This window comes from Rhinolophus ferrumequinum, chromosome 21 (assembly GCF_004115265.2).
Source record: "Rhinolophus ferrumequinum isolate MPI-CBG mRhiFer1 chromosome 21, mRhiFer1_v1.p, whole genome shotgun sequence".
Classification (NCBI taxonomy): domain Eukaryota; kingdom Metazoa; phylum Chordata; class Mammalia; order Chiroptera; family Rhinolophidae; genus Rhinolophus; species Rhinolophus ferrumequinum.
This window is the reverse complement of record NC_046304.1, coordinates 19,352,263-19,365,559: the sequence shown is the minus strand read 5'-3', so window position 1 is coordinate 19,365,559 and position 13,297 is coordinate 19,352,263. Positions and strand designations below refer to the sequence as shown.

The 13,297-nt window shown below is 44.6% G+C and overlaps 1 protein-coding gene across 2 annotated transcripts in view; it reads right to left on the bottom strand.

Moving 5' to 3' along the window:
* Positions 1-2,769: 2,769 nt before the first annotated feature.
* Positions 2,770-13,297, bottom strand: part of LYRM9 (LYR motif containing 9) — a 30,579-nt gene continuing 20,051 nt past the window's right edge. For both annotated transcript variants that reach the window (XM_033090908.1, XM_033090909.1), the window contains exon 5: positions 2,770-8,519. The gene's annotated coding sequence lies outside the window, so the exon portion shown is untranslated. The remainder of the gene's footprint in view (positions 8,520-13,297) is intronic.

Sequence of the window (13,297 nt, the reverse complement as noted above, 5' to 3'; positions counted from 1 at the left end):
GACAAGAAGAATTTTCAGTCTATTGCCTTGTTGACCTAAAGTAACTTAGATAAAATGAGTTATAGTATTTTGAAGTGTGATAGTTGGCCCTAATTACAAAAAAAAAAAAAAAAGGAAACTTTTAGAAAGAAAATCACGGTTTTATTTTTTTTCCTGTGGTCTCTGGGAAAAATATTATTTTCACTGTCCAATTCTGTTTATTTTTTAATCTCAAATTATCTCCGGATCCTTGTAACATCATAAATAAGACAGTGGGATAAATTGAGTGCAAGTGTTTTAATGTTACATAAATTCAAGTCTTAAAAATAGCCACCTGCATATACATGTGATTTATTTTTTATTTACATCTAGTACAGTTTTTTATATTGAAAGCAGTTTGCTATTAAGAAATGTAGTACAAAAAGGGTGAGAATCCCATCTTTGAATATTTACAAAACTTTAAAAATGCTGATGGTGTTCAATCTGCCTGCTTATGTCCTGTTTAATATGAATTGTCTTCATTATTTGGAAAATGCTAATAAAAATATGAAGGAAAAAAATCATCTGGGAGCATTTAAAACATATCAACACCAAGGCTCTCCCTACAGTTTCTTACTGAATTGGTCTTGGATGGAACCCAGGCATCAGAATTTTTAAGCCCCTCCCTCCAGGTGGTTTTAGTAGGTACCCAGGGACAAAAACAGTTGCAAATAATATGGGTTAGCAAGCAACTCCCAAACCTATAGTCTATTGCCGTAGTGCCCTGTATGAGAACAAATACAGTATTATACTCTAATTATTCTAAAGTTGCTTTCGTGTGTGCGACCCTCCCCCGACATGAGGCACTCCCCAGGCCAGGACTAGTACCTCCCACGACAACGTATTAGGGTTCTGTCCTTGGTGTGTGCTCAGATGCTAAATGGGTGTCTGATGGCCAAATTTCTCTTAATAAAGACCTCTTTGGGTTTGACTTCAAAATACCTGGCCACGCTAGAAGGACACCACCTTCTGTAGACATTAGCTGACAATCATCAGAAGGAAAGATGGGGGACCAGTAGGGAGACGATCCCAGCAGCCTGTCAACACTGAGGAGGATGCCTCTTACCAGTAACGTCTCAAAATTCCCTGCCCCTACTTCCACGTGCCTTCACTTAGCATAAGGTACCTCCATATGCTAAGGTACTGCTAGGAGTTTCCTGGAAGTGTTTCATGTGTGCCCATGGTTGAGTCCTCTCCTGCTGAGCCCTGGCTTCTGTACAGAGTTGTCACAGGGTACTACTACCGTGGCCACCAGACACCACCATCTCCTATCATAGTCAGAACCCAGGAACCCTTGAAATACTAAACTTACAGTGTTTTCTGGAGCAGAGGGAGAGAGAGCCTCTTTGCATTATAGTCCTTTGAGAGGGAATCCCTAAACAGTCCATGACTGGGCAGGTGTACAAATCTGAGTGAGAGTCATCAGAATCACTGCCCTCTTTCCCTGACTCAGTCATTCTTAAGGTCTCCTTCTTACCCCTGGCCATTATCACCTGCTTTACTTAGAACAAGTTCTTGGAAGATTCCATCCTTCATACAAATAGGGTTCTGGAAAGCCATTCCATTGGTCTTCAGACCTGTCTGAACCCCAGGTTGGATTCAACCTGGTATCACTATTCAAATCTCAGTCAATATACACCAGGGGCAGCAGTCAGTGTCTAGAAGCCAAGAAAGGTACCTCCAGAATGTAAAGATAAGGGGCCTCTCTAGCCAGCCAACACTTAATAGATGAGATTAGCCATCTGTAAAAGTGATCTGCCCAAAGCAGGAGAAGGGAAAGGGGAGAAAACAAACATTTCCTGAACACTGAGCGTTTCCTCGATATTTTATATATTTTGGCATTGAGTGCTCACACCACCCTTAGGAGGTGGGTAAAATTACCCCCGTTTTACAGATGAAGAAACAGAAGCTCAGACAGACCACGTGGCTCAGATTTTGATCTCAGAGATGTTTGGCAACCACTGATCTATTTTCGGTCCCTACTGTTTTGTCTTTTCTAAAATGTCAAATAAATCGAATCAGACAGTATGCAGCCTTTTAAGTCTGGCTTCTCTCGCTTTGCAAAAGGCATTTGGCATTCATCCATGTTGTTGTATGTATCAGGAGTCGTTTCTTTTTATTACAAAGTAGTATTTCATTGCATGGACATGCCACAGTTTGTTTATATATTCTTCAATTAAGGGACACTTAGGTTGTTTCCAGTTTGGGGCAATTACAAATTACACAGCTGTAAGCATTCACGTACAGGTTTTGTGTGACTATTCAGTTTTCATTTCTCCAGGAGTGAGATTATGCCAAAATGTTTTCTAAAATGGCTGCAGCATTTTTGCATTCCCACCAGTAATGTATAAGAGTTCTAGTTACTCTGCATCTTATCATCATTTGATATTGTCAGTACTTTTTATTTTAGGCATTCTAAATAGTGGTATATCATTGTGGTTTTTATCTGCATTTCACTAATGACTAATGATATTATGCATCTTTTCATGTGCATATCTATATATCTTGCCATCCATATTTTTTGCCATCCACATATCTTCTTTGGTGGGGTACCTTTTGCCTTTTTAAAATCGTGTTGTTTGCTTTCTTATTGTTGAATTTTGAGGGCTCTTTACGTACAAGTCATTCATCAGTTATGCAATTTGCAATTATGCTTTTCTCAGTCAATGACTTGTGTCCATTCTCTCAACAGTGTCTTTTGAAGAAGTCCAACTTGCAATTTTTTTCTTTTATAGATGATACTTTTGGAGTTGTATTTAAAAAATGTTTGCCTAATTCTAGATCACAAGTATGTTCTCTTATTTTTTTTCTAGAAGTTTTATAGTTTTAAGTTTTACATTTTGGTTTATGATCCATTTTGATTTAATGTTTATAGATGATGAAAGGTATAGATAAAGGTTCAATTATTTGGATGTCGATATCCATTTGTCCCAGGACCATTTGTGGAACACCCTTGTCAATTTTGATTTAACATTACAGTTTTTGCCCCCCATAAATTTTACCTTTTCTACTACATGCCAATTTCTTAGGTCATTCATTCATCCATCAATCATCATTCACGTCCTCTTGCTTACTTAATGTCAGCCATGCTGGTCTTCCAGCTATTCCTCTAACAGGCCTATTATGGACCGGCCTCAGAGTCTTTGCACTGGCCAATCCTTCTGGAATGCTCTTTTTCCAAATATTCACATAGCCCACTCCTTCATTTCATTCAAGTCTCTGCTCCAATATCACCTTATTTAAGAGCCCTTCTCTAAAGACTATTTAAAATGGCTCTCCCATCCCTATCTAGTGCTACTGTTTTACCCTGCTTTCTTTCTTTTCATAGCATGTATCACAATCTGACATATCATGTATTTATTGGTTTATTTGTCTATTAACTGTATGCTTCTTCCCCCAACCACTCTCAGAATGTTAAGCACCTTGAGAGCTGGAGATTTTTCTGTTCTATTCACGAATGCACCCCCAGTGCATAGAACAATTCCCGCACATATAGTCAATACTTAATAAAGAGCCGTTGATCTTACTGAATCAAATCAAACAACAAATATTTATTGAGTGTCTGCTAGGTACCAGGTACAGAGCTAGGCTCTGGAGACACAGTGACGAGAAAAACAGACATGGCCCTGCCTTTCTGGAGTTCACAGACCAGCAGGAAAGAATGACATTGAACAAATAATTACAGACATGAAATGGATAATAGCTTCTGGACCTTGAAGGAGGAGTACATGGAGCCAGGGAACTAATAACCTAGTCAAAGGGAGTTAGTCATGGAGATGAAGGAAGGGTTCCCAAGAAGGAGGGTGAATGAGCTGAGCGCTAAGGATTAAAAGTCGTTAACTACGTGAGGAGAGGGAAGAAAGGACCTTCCGGGCATCTGGCACTTCATGTACAAAGACCCTGTGAGGGGAGAAAGCTTGGCATGTTTGGGGAACTGAAAAGGGTGGGTGTACCTAGGAGAGGTGAATCGGGCCAGGAGAGAGGCAGGCAATGAGGCTGGGATGGGAGCAAGGAGCTCACAGGCTGGGTCACACAAGGTCAACAGGGGGTTGCTCATTACGCGAAGAGCAAAGGGAAGCCATGGAAGGCTAGTTCCACCTTTTTAGCCACCCAATGTACATGGAACATAATAAATACTCAAAAACATGCTCACATGTTGCAAACACTCTGACAAGTTGCTGGTAGAAGTGTAAATTGATCCAACTTCTATGTAGGGCAATTTCACCATATCGTTCAAAATTACAAATGTATATACCTCCCACTCAGCAAGTCCCTTCTAGGAACTTATTCTACAGATAGACTTGGCCGTGTCTGAAATGACATCTGTACCAAGTTCTTCACTGCAGTGTTGTTTATGATAGCAGAAGAATGGAAACAAACCAGATGTCTCCCAACAGGAGATTACTGAAAAAGTTGTGATGCCTCCAGGCTCTGGATTAAAATGAATCATCAGAAAAAAGAAATAAAAACCAATAATAATGAAGCCTTTTATGCATTGTTTTCAAAGAATTCCAAGGTATATGAAGTTTAAAGAAATCAAGGTTCAGGGCAGACTTTATAAATGACTACCATTCGTGTGGGTTAAAAAAGCAAACAAACCAGGCACAGGAAAGAAATATGTACAGCTTTTCTGTGTATAGCATGTCTCCAGAAGAAGACCTAAGGAACATGTAATGTTGCTTTACCTCTGGAGAGAAAAACCAGGTAGCTGGGAAATAGGTTGGAGGGAGGCTTGAACAAGGTACCTTCTGAATTTTGAACCATGCAACTATCTTACCTGTTCTATAACTAAATAAATTTACATTCATTGTTTAAATGAACCAATGAATTAGAAAATTAATTTGTTAAACAAATGGCTTCAGCCAGTATACCCCTCTGTTATTTAGAGGAAAAGGTTTTAAGGAGTCCTGGCCCCTACCCCACTCCGTAATTCCTGGCGGGGATTCACCAACAGAGGAATCCTTGGGGCCTTTGGGAAGGAGCGTGGGATAAAATTATTTATTCTGGTCCATTGGCATCGCTTCCAGGAAAGGGTCTCCCTCTTTCATCCCAAAACTAGGCTTGTCTCATGGCCTCACAGAGACACATCAGTTTGGGGACTTGCCCAAGCTTTTTTAATTAGGCTCCTTGCTGAAAAGCTACATCATTGGTTTCTGAAGTGGCAACTGGCCTCTAAGATGTAATCACTTCTCCACAAGGAATTCTTATTAAAAAGTGATATTCAGTGCTTTCCCGCATAAAAAGCATCCAAACGGACTTTCAATATCGGGGAAAGCAGCACCAAGTGGGTAAGGCCAGGATGCCTTGAGCTCCCCAATTGCAACAACCTATAGATTTTGATCTGTGAGTTCTGATTCAATTCAGTGCAAAGGGCAGTTGATAGCACAGGTACATGTCTCAAGCCACTCGATGTCATCACCCTGGCTTGATAAGGAAGATGAAAGGGAGACAAACGGGCTCACCTCCAGAAGGAGTTCCCTGTTTCTCTGGGCAGGGGAGGCGGATGGGCTCCAAGTGCTAATGAAGAAAAGCAGCTGTGACCTCTGTCCTGGAGTCTCCTCTGCCAGGCATAAGGCTTAGATCAGGTAAGCAAGTCTGGGAGGGGACAAATAAATGAAAGGAGCAACAGAAAAAAATGAGAAGTGAGGATCGTCAACTCTCTGTCTGTGTGTGCTATATCGTGATCATTTAGAACAAGCCTATGGAGAAAGGATTACTACCCTCCACTCCATCTGCCCCATTCTACAGGTAAGCAAACTGAGGCTCAAAAAAGTACAGTAACTTGCCTAAGTTCTCACAATTAGCAAATGTCCAAGTCACGATATGAGCCGAGGTCTCTCTGATGCCAGAACTCATTCACTTTTTAAATCAGAAATAAACATTTAGCTTTTTAAAAAACTGTGCCTTTTTTTCTTTTAAATATTGTACCTCAATATGCTATGTGGCATCTATAAAATATTTTTATTCCAAAGAAGATGAATTCTTTCTTTTTTCTTTCCTTTTCACTGTGGCTTCATCCACATGAGCTGAATGGGAGAATCTCAAGTCCTTTACCAGTCAAGACGACAAACAGGAACACCCCGCGGCTGCCAGAGCCCCTTCCTGGAGGCAGGATCCAGCTGCTTCAGTTACTTGGGTATTCTAGATGCTAAAAGCTTTCCACGGGGACAAGATCAGTATATTTTTCATGCTGGGACTTTCCATAAACTGTGTCTTTTGCCTCTTTTGAAGACAAAACTGCGGTAAACGACTTTACATTAGCAGTGTGGACTTGGGTTAGACATAAGAAAGAACTTTCGGACAATGAGTGGATGGATGTTGGATCATAAAACGAGTGACCAAGAAAGGACAGGAGTGTAGTAAGTTGGTTGGTGCCATGCATACAGTCCAGACTCTGGATTGTGGCTGATTTGCTTTGTTGATTATCTTCCATCTCCTGCAAACACCCTGCCATCTAGTCTGAGTCTCAGCACATGGCCACATTTACTGATGTGAGCCTTTGCTCTTGCTGATCCCTCTATCCGAAATGCCTCTCCCTCCCGCTGACTATCCCAATTCTACCTACCCTTCAGGTTCTAGCTCAAGTTCCTGGGTCTGCTCAAACCTCTCTCTGACCTCTGCAGCCCACGTGACTCTACCCCTCTCGGATTTCTCCATAGACGGGACTTAGTCATGATCATCTGGGTGGAGGATAGCTGGTTCTTGCAAAGTCAGATAAGAGTGTTATTATCAGAGAGAGAGGGAAAGGACAGAGGGAAAGGACACTGAAACAGCAACTGTGGCAGTTGTCCACTCTGCTGAGAGCCTGCCACATGCGACCATCTGACCCTCATTTGCATTCTCTGGGCCTGCTTCTGGGAAGAGAATGCCTTGAAAGCACACATCGATATCTGTCAAATACATTTCCCAAATTACGCCAAACGATAAAGGTGGCTTCTGGGACACGCCAGTTTAACGTTGGTTTGGAACACAGCCAGTCACTCCTGACACAGTGACGTGTTACCATGTGAAAGATGCTTTCACACATAAGATTTCATTTTATCCTCATAACAATCCCATAAAGCCCATTTTGCAGATGAGAACACTGAGATTAAGATAGAGCAAGTGGTTTACACCAGCTCACACAGCTAGAAGATAGCAAAACCAGCACTAGAGGCCACCCTCTCCAGACCAGGGTACTTTTCCTTATGCCATCCTGTCCCTAAACCCAACCCCACGCCATACTCCTGAGATGGACATGTAGTGGACATTACCCATATTGCCCCTTGACAGATGACCAGCCAGTCAATGCTGGTACCAGTTAAAACTCAGGTTTTCTTCGTAACAGAAATACAACTACTTATTCATGTCTTGGTCTAGCATTTGCATTCCGCTGTCCACAGACGCTCTGCAGGAGCGTCTGAGTCAGCTCCACTGTTTCCGACAGTTCACACCAAAGGCAGGAGACAGACCAGCCTGGCATACCAGGCTCTGGGCGTGAGGCATCTCCTGCCCTTTAAGCTCAACGAAGGAAGCCCAAAGCCATCTGTGCCCGTCACCTGGCGCTCCTGGATTATTCCCAGCCTGCGCTCCTCAGGCCCGTCTCTGACAGGCCCTGAGCACTTGGCTCCAGACTACTCTGCAGGGTTTGCCTCTGTTCTCTGGGCTCCCCAGCAGCTGATTCTTGGCTCTGCCTCAGCGGCTTTGGCTTGGTCCTGCCTCCCTGCACCAGAAAACAGACGTGGATTCTAACAGGTCTTTATGTGAGTTAACTAACGTGTGTCAGGTGCTTAGCACAGGACTGGCACACAGTAAGCGCACTGGAAGAGTTTGCTGTTACTGAGCTGGGCACCGTCCCCGTATTACCAGCATTTCCTACTTGCCCCGTAGAACACATCCCAGACACTCAACCCAGGCTGCCCAATCTGCCGGCGTAAAGCCTCACACCCACCACATAGCTCTCTGGCTGGGCTCTCCTGGTCATCCCCTAGGACCCTGCTCCTTGTGCTGAGAAACACCTGGACTCCCTTTGAGCCCGTGAACATGCCAAGCTCTCTAGACCTTTGCTCTGCTGTATTTTCCATTGAAACGCTCTTTGTTTCCTGCCTCCATCATCACACCACACCCCCAACAACAACAAAAAACCTCTTCCTTCAATTCTCAGCTGGAGTCTTACTTCCCCTGGGAGGCCTTCCCTAAGTCCATTCTCCGTCCTACCCATCCAGATGAGGTTGGGTCCTCCTGCTATGCTTTCCTTTGACAATGATTCTAAATAGACATATACTACTTACTTCTTTAATGTCTGTCTTCCCTCCAGACTGTAAGCCTCTTGAGGACACAAGAGCCATATTTGAAGATGCTGGGCCGTATCCTCAATGCCTAGTATGAGGCTTAGAATAAGTAGCATCTCAACGACACATCGAACTGCACTGAATTGAAGCGAAACGGCTCGGGAAATGATTGTAGCATCAATGCCAATGACAATGATGGCCTACCGTGTCATCTCACCTTAGAGGTGGAATCTAAAAACCAAAGAAACAGAGGCAAACTTACAGATAGAGAGAACAGATTGGTGGTTGCCAGAGGCCAGGGGTGGGGGGTGCGTGAAATGGGTGAATGGGGTCAAAGGGTACAAATTTCCAATTATAAAATCAATAGGTCATGAGGATATAATGGGAACTAATAATACCACGGGATGGTGACTATAGTTAAAAATCCTATATTGTATATCTGAAAGTAGCTAAGAAAGTAGATCTTAAAAATTCTCACAAGAAAAAAACATTGGTAACGATGTGTGGTGATGGATGTGTAATTAGACTTATTGTGGTGATCATTTTACATTACATACAAATATTGAATCATTATGTTGTACGCCTGAAAATAATATAACATTACTTGTCTATTACATCTCAATAAAGAAATATAAAGCTTGATGTGCTATTATTTATTTACTGTATTTGCCATGGCCTATTCAAAGCCAGAACCTAACATCTGATCAGTAATAAAAGGATGAAGAATAGAGGAAACATAACAACTTCGGTGCTTCTTTGTGCAACAGGACCTGTAACAATTGCTTCCTTCAAAGGGGGCACCAATTAAAGCTGAAGGGAACAAAGGAGAGTCACAGGTTATCAGGGATCAAATGTCAACAAGCAAGTTACTCATCCCTGATTGGTCAATGCAGAGAGCGCTGAACTTTGCCCTGCGCACAGGAATCCTGTGTGGCACTACTGGTGATGTCATTTGAGGATTGCTGAGCATATCTTTACCAACCCAAACAAACCTGAAATGACCAACAAGGAAAGGGAACAACAGCTCATTGGTTTCTGTCTACTAGGATCCAAGGTTCATCTCACTTCCAGTCAACAAGGACGTACCCAATTCCTCTCTCTGCCCACAACATTGAGTAACTTCTGATTTCGGTGGCATGCACTGGAGGGCCTGCCCCACAAGATCCGTCAGGTTCTGATCATTCCTACTAGTTTTCATCACTGAGAGCTTTTGTTTTTCCCCCTGTGCATTAGCGTTAAGAGGCTCTCCTTGATTTTATTGTTGTTAATAATAGCAATTGTTTCTTGCTAGTCCCAGTTAATTTTTTATTTTTGGGGAAAACACTAAATAGTAATTGAGGCTCCCTCCTCAGGAGCATGGAAATGCTGTTGAATGCGAGCTTTTTTAATGGTTGTTTGTTACCGGCACCCACAAAATGTCTTCTCTCACACGCCCCTTTGGATTGGAGAGTCCTCTAGGGAATGGCCGGCCTCGTCTGCTCTCTGTGAAATGCCTTGTTGGATCCGACTCAGCGTGGATGATGCATTTGGGTGACTGGTCATCCTGATATAGACACGCGACTTCCTGCAACTGCAGTTCTGCCTTCTGCGTCCCTGGTCCAGCCCTCTGCCCCCAACTTTTCCTTGATTCCATCCACAGTGGTGTGAGAGGGGTGTTAGCCCCCCATAATCGCCATCGAGCCACTCTAAAGTCACCTTATGCAAACAGGCAGTCCATGAAAAGCAGTATGACTGCTGCCCGAATGCAGTTTCAGACCATCTCCTAGCGACTTCCCTTGCAACCAGACTACGCCCCTAAGCGCCTCCTACGACATGACTGCGGAGAATGCACAGCCACCATCCCCTGCAGCAGCCACCACCTCGCTGAGTAATCCAACTCAATCCTGCAAAACTTGACTAAGTGTTGGAGTCACACAAACCCAGTATCAATCCTGGGTCTACTGTTCACGTCTGTGAGAGCCGGGGCCCGTCCCTCACTTCTCTGAGCCCTAGTGTCCTCATCAGTAAATGGAAACAACAGTGCTTCCCCACATGGTTGCTGCCAGAATCCAAGATAAACATATTCCAAGCACCAAGCTCCATATCAAGTACCCACTAAATACATGCAGAAATGGTGGATATTGAATAAGCGCAAGAAATGTTCTAGAGATCGTAGAATTTTTAGGGAGAGATCAGTGTTACCTTTCTAGAGACTGAGAACGGCTTTGTAAAGGAGCTTTGAAAGAGCCCTGAAAGAGGGGTGAGGAGTTTGGCAGATGGACTGAGGGAGGACATACCAGGCTGGGAAACAACACAAAGGCTGGGCTTGGGCCCATTTGGCCAATTACATGATGCAGCTGGAGGGGGCAGGGAGCCCTGGAAGGAGCTGGACTGGAAGAGCCTTGCAGGGTCCTTGTTAAGTTGCAGGGGACATGGTTTGGTCCACAATATAGCCAGATTCTTGTCTGCAAGTGTCATATCAGGATAAACTAATTATAATAGCAACTGGATAATGAAAATTGAATATCATCCATTCAAACCCCACAGTTTAAGGATCCCTGAGCTGATGGACACCTTTGTACCATCTAAGAAGAGGTTTCCTAATCAGAAAAGACAGGAAATAATGGTGAGGCTGGTTTAGGATAAGTGAGTCCTCCAAATGCTTCTGACAATCAGTTCCCGTCTGGTCCCAGAGGCTGTCTGGCAAGTCAGGTCCCTTGGTCAAGTCCTAAGTTCTAAAAAGACAACCTTGGAGGTTATCTCTATTCAACCCTCAGTGTGCTCTTATCACACACAGAACATTGCTTTTGGCCTTGGGGACACAAAGACACAAGGGACACAGTCAGTCTCAGTCCCGTAAGAACGTAGAGCGCGGCCTCAGGGCCCAGCCCAGGCGGATACCCACAGTGAGGGTACAAAGATGGTCAGGGGCCAGCTGGGGCTGCACAGGAAGCTGAACAACCAGGAGGGGAGTAACCTTGGAGGAATACGTGCCCCCAGAGCCTCCTTCTCCTCTCCAATCCCAGTGCCTGGGGTTTATCATATTAGACCCATGTTTCATTTTACACATGTTGGGTAGCTGTCTTTTTAAAAAAGTGTGTGTGTGTGAGTGTGAGTGTGTGTGTGTGAGTGTGTGTAGTTTTTTTCACTGAGGAACATTTGACAAACTCAGAAAAATAGAAGGAAGAAAAAATTACCCACTATTTCTCTAGCACCGTTCACATTTTGGTGGATCTCTCTTCTGGTTCCTTTTCTCTACATAGGCATGTTTGTCTGATAGTTTATTTGTTAAATGACCACACTACTTTTTCTAGGGAGCTTCATTTCACAGGCATTTTTCTTTTCCTTAAAAACGATTTTTAATGATCATGCAGTGCCTTTCATTGCACAGATAGACCTAGAAACTTTATCACGCCAATGAATGCCAGGAAGGCAGAGTGAGTACAAATGCAGACCAGCTAAGGTGCAGACAACAGATACCAGATGCTTTCCTCCTGCTGGCACTGGGCTCGTGTAGCGCACACTAGGGGGGAGAGGAGAGACCCACCTAAAGAGAAGGGTGCCAGCAGGTAAACCGAAGACCAGGGAGGAGGTCACGTGACTGACTGCTATCTGAGCACTGTCTTAATCTCACCGCCCTGTGGGACATGCGTCCTGCTACAGGTGAGGAAAGTGTGGACGACAGGTCAAGGAACTCACCCAAAGTCACATCACTGCTAAGTGACAGAGCTGGGATCTAAACTCAGGTCTGTCTGGCTCTAGAGCTCACACTGCCTGAGGGGAACAAACCGTCCCCTCCTTGTGTTTGCTTGGAGGCTACGCTGTAAGCCTTCATCTGTGCCCTGGGTGATTTCAGGCCTAGGGCTCATAGGGGTGGAAGTCTGAAGGCAGGCATGGGAAGGCTGCTGAGGAGGAGAGAGGCTCCCCCAGCCTTCACACAGCAACCCCACTCCTGACTCCAACCACCTCTCTGCCCACGTCTTCCTGCTGCCCCTACCTTGTTTCTTCCAGCTGCACTTCCGGGGTGCACGTCCCCAGATGACCATGCTCAGTACCCTCTCTGGCATCACTGGGGCTGGTGGAGAGCAGCCAACGTGCTGTTAACCAATCCATCCCCCTTGCCGGTACCCTCACGGACCAGCACCTCACCCGAGCTGCTCATCCACTGTCTGCCACCTAGGCAGGTCGGCATAACTGAATTAGCACTGACAGTGAACTGAAGGTTATGGGACCACCCCCAAGAACCAGGCACGGGCAAGGGCGCTAACCGTGGCCAGCCTTTGCTCACACCTCTCCCGCTGGTAAGAGGCCAGGGATACAACCAACCCCACTGCTGCTGACCAAAGATGGGCCCCTGACTTCAGAGGGACTGAACAACAGGGGTGGGGGTGGGGAGCTGGTTCAGCTGTGGGACTGGCGAAAACCCCTCAACTTGCCCTCACCCTGGTGGGCAAGTCTGACCTCATCAACTGTTGTGTAGCCGTGGGATCACAGCCTCGTCATCCCCTCTGAAGAATGGTCCCCTCCCAGGCAGCTTGCGCTCTGCCTTCCCTAAGTCCTCAACACCCAGTATGACAGCACACCGTAGGGAACAACATATGGCAAGAAGACGCCAGAGCTTTCACAAGCAGATGTATTTACTTTATTATTTGCTGATCAGTCGAGCGCACCTACATGTAGCTGAGTCACTTTAAGTCCTACCGTGTTTCCCCGAAACTGAGACCTAGCCAGACGATCAGCTCTAATGCGTCTTTTGGAGCAAAAATTAATATAAGACCTGGTCTTATATTTTTATTTTATTTATCTTATTTTATTTATTTTATTATTTTACTTTATCACCTGGTCTTATGGTATAGTAAAATAAGACCGGGTCTTATACTAACTTTTGCTCCAAAGACGCATTAGAGCGGATTGTCCGGCTAGGTCTTATTTTCGGGGAAACACGGTAGGACTGCAAGGACAGAAACACTAGCTAGCTCATCCCTCTGGCTGAGGGTCCTTGGGGGTATTCACGTCCCAGTGAGGCTTCT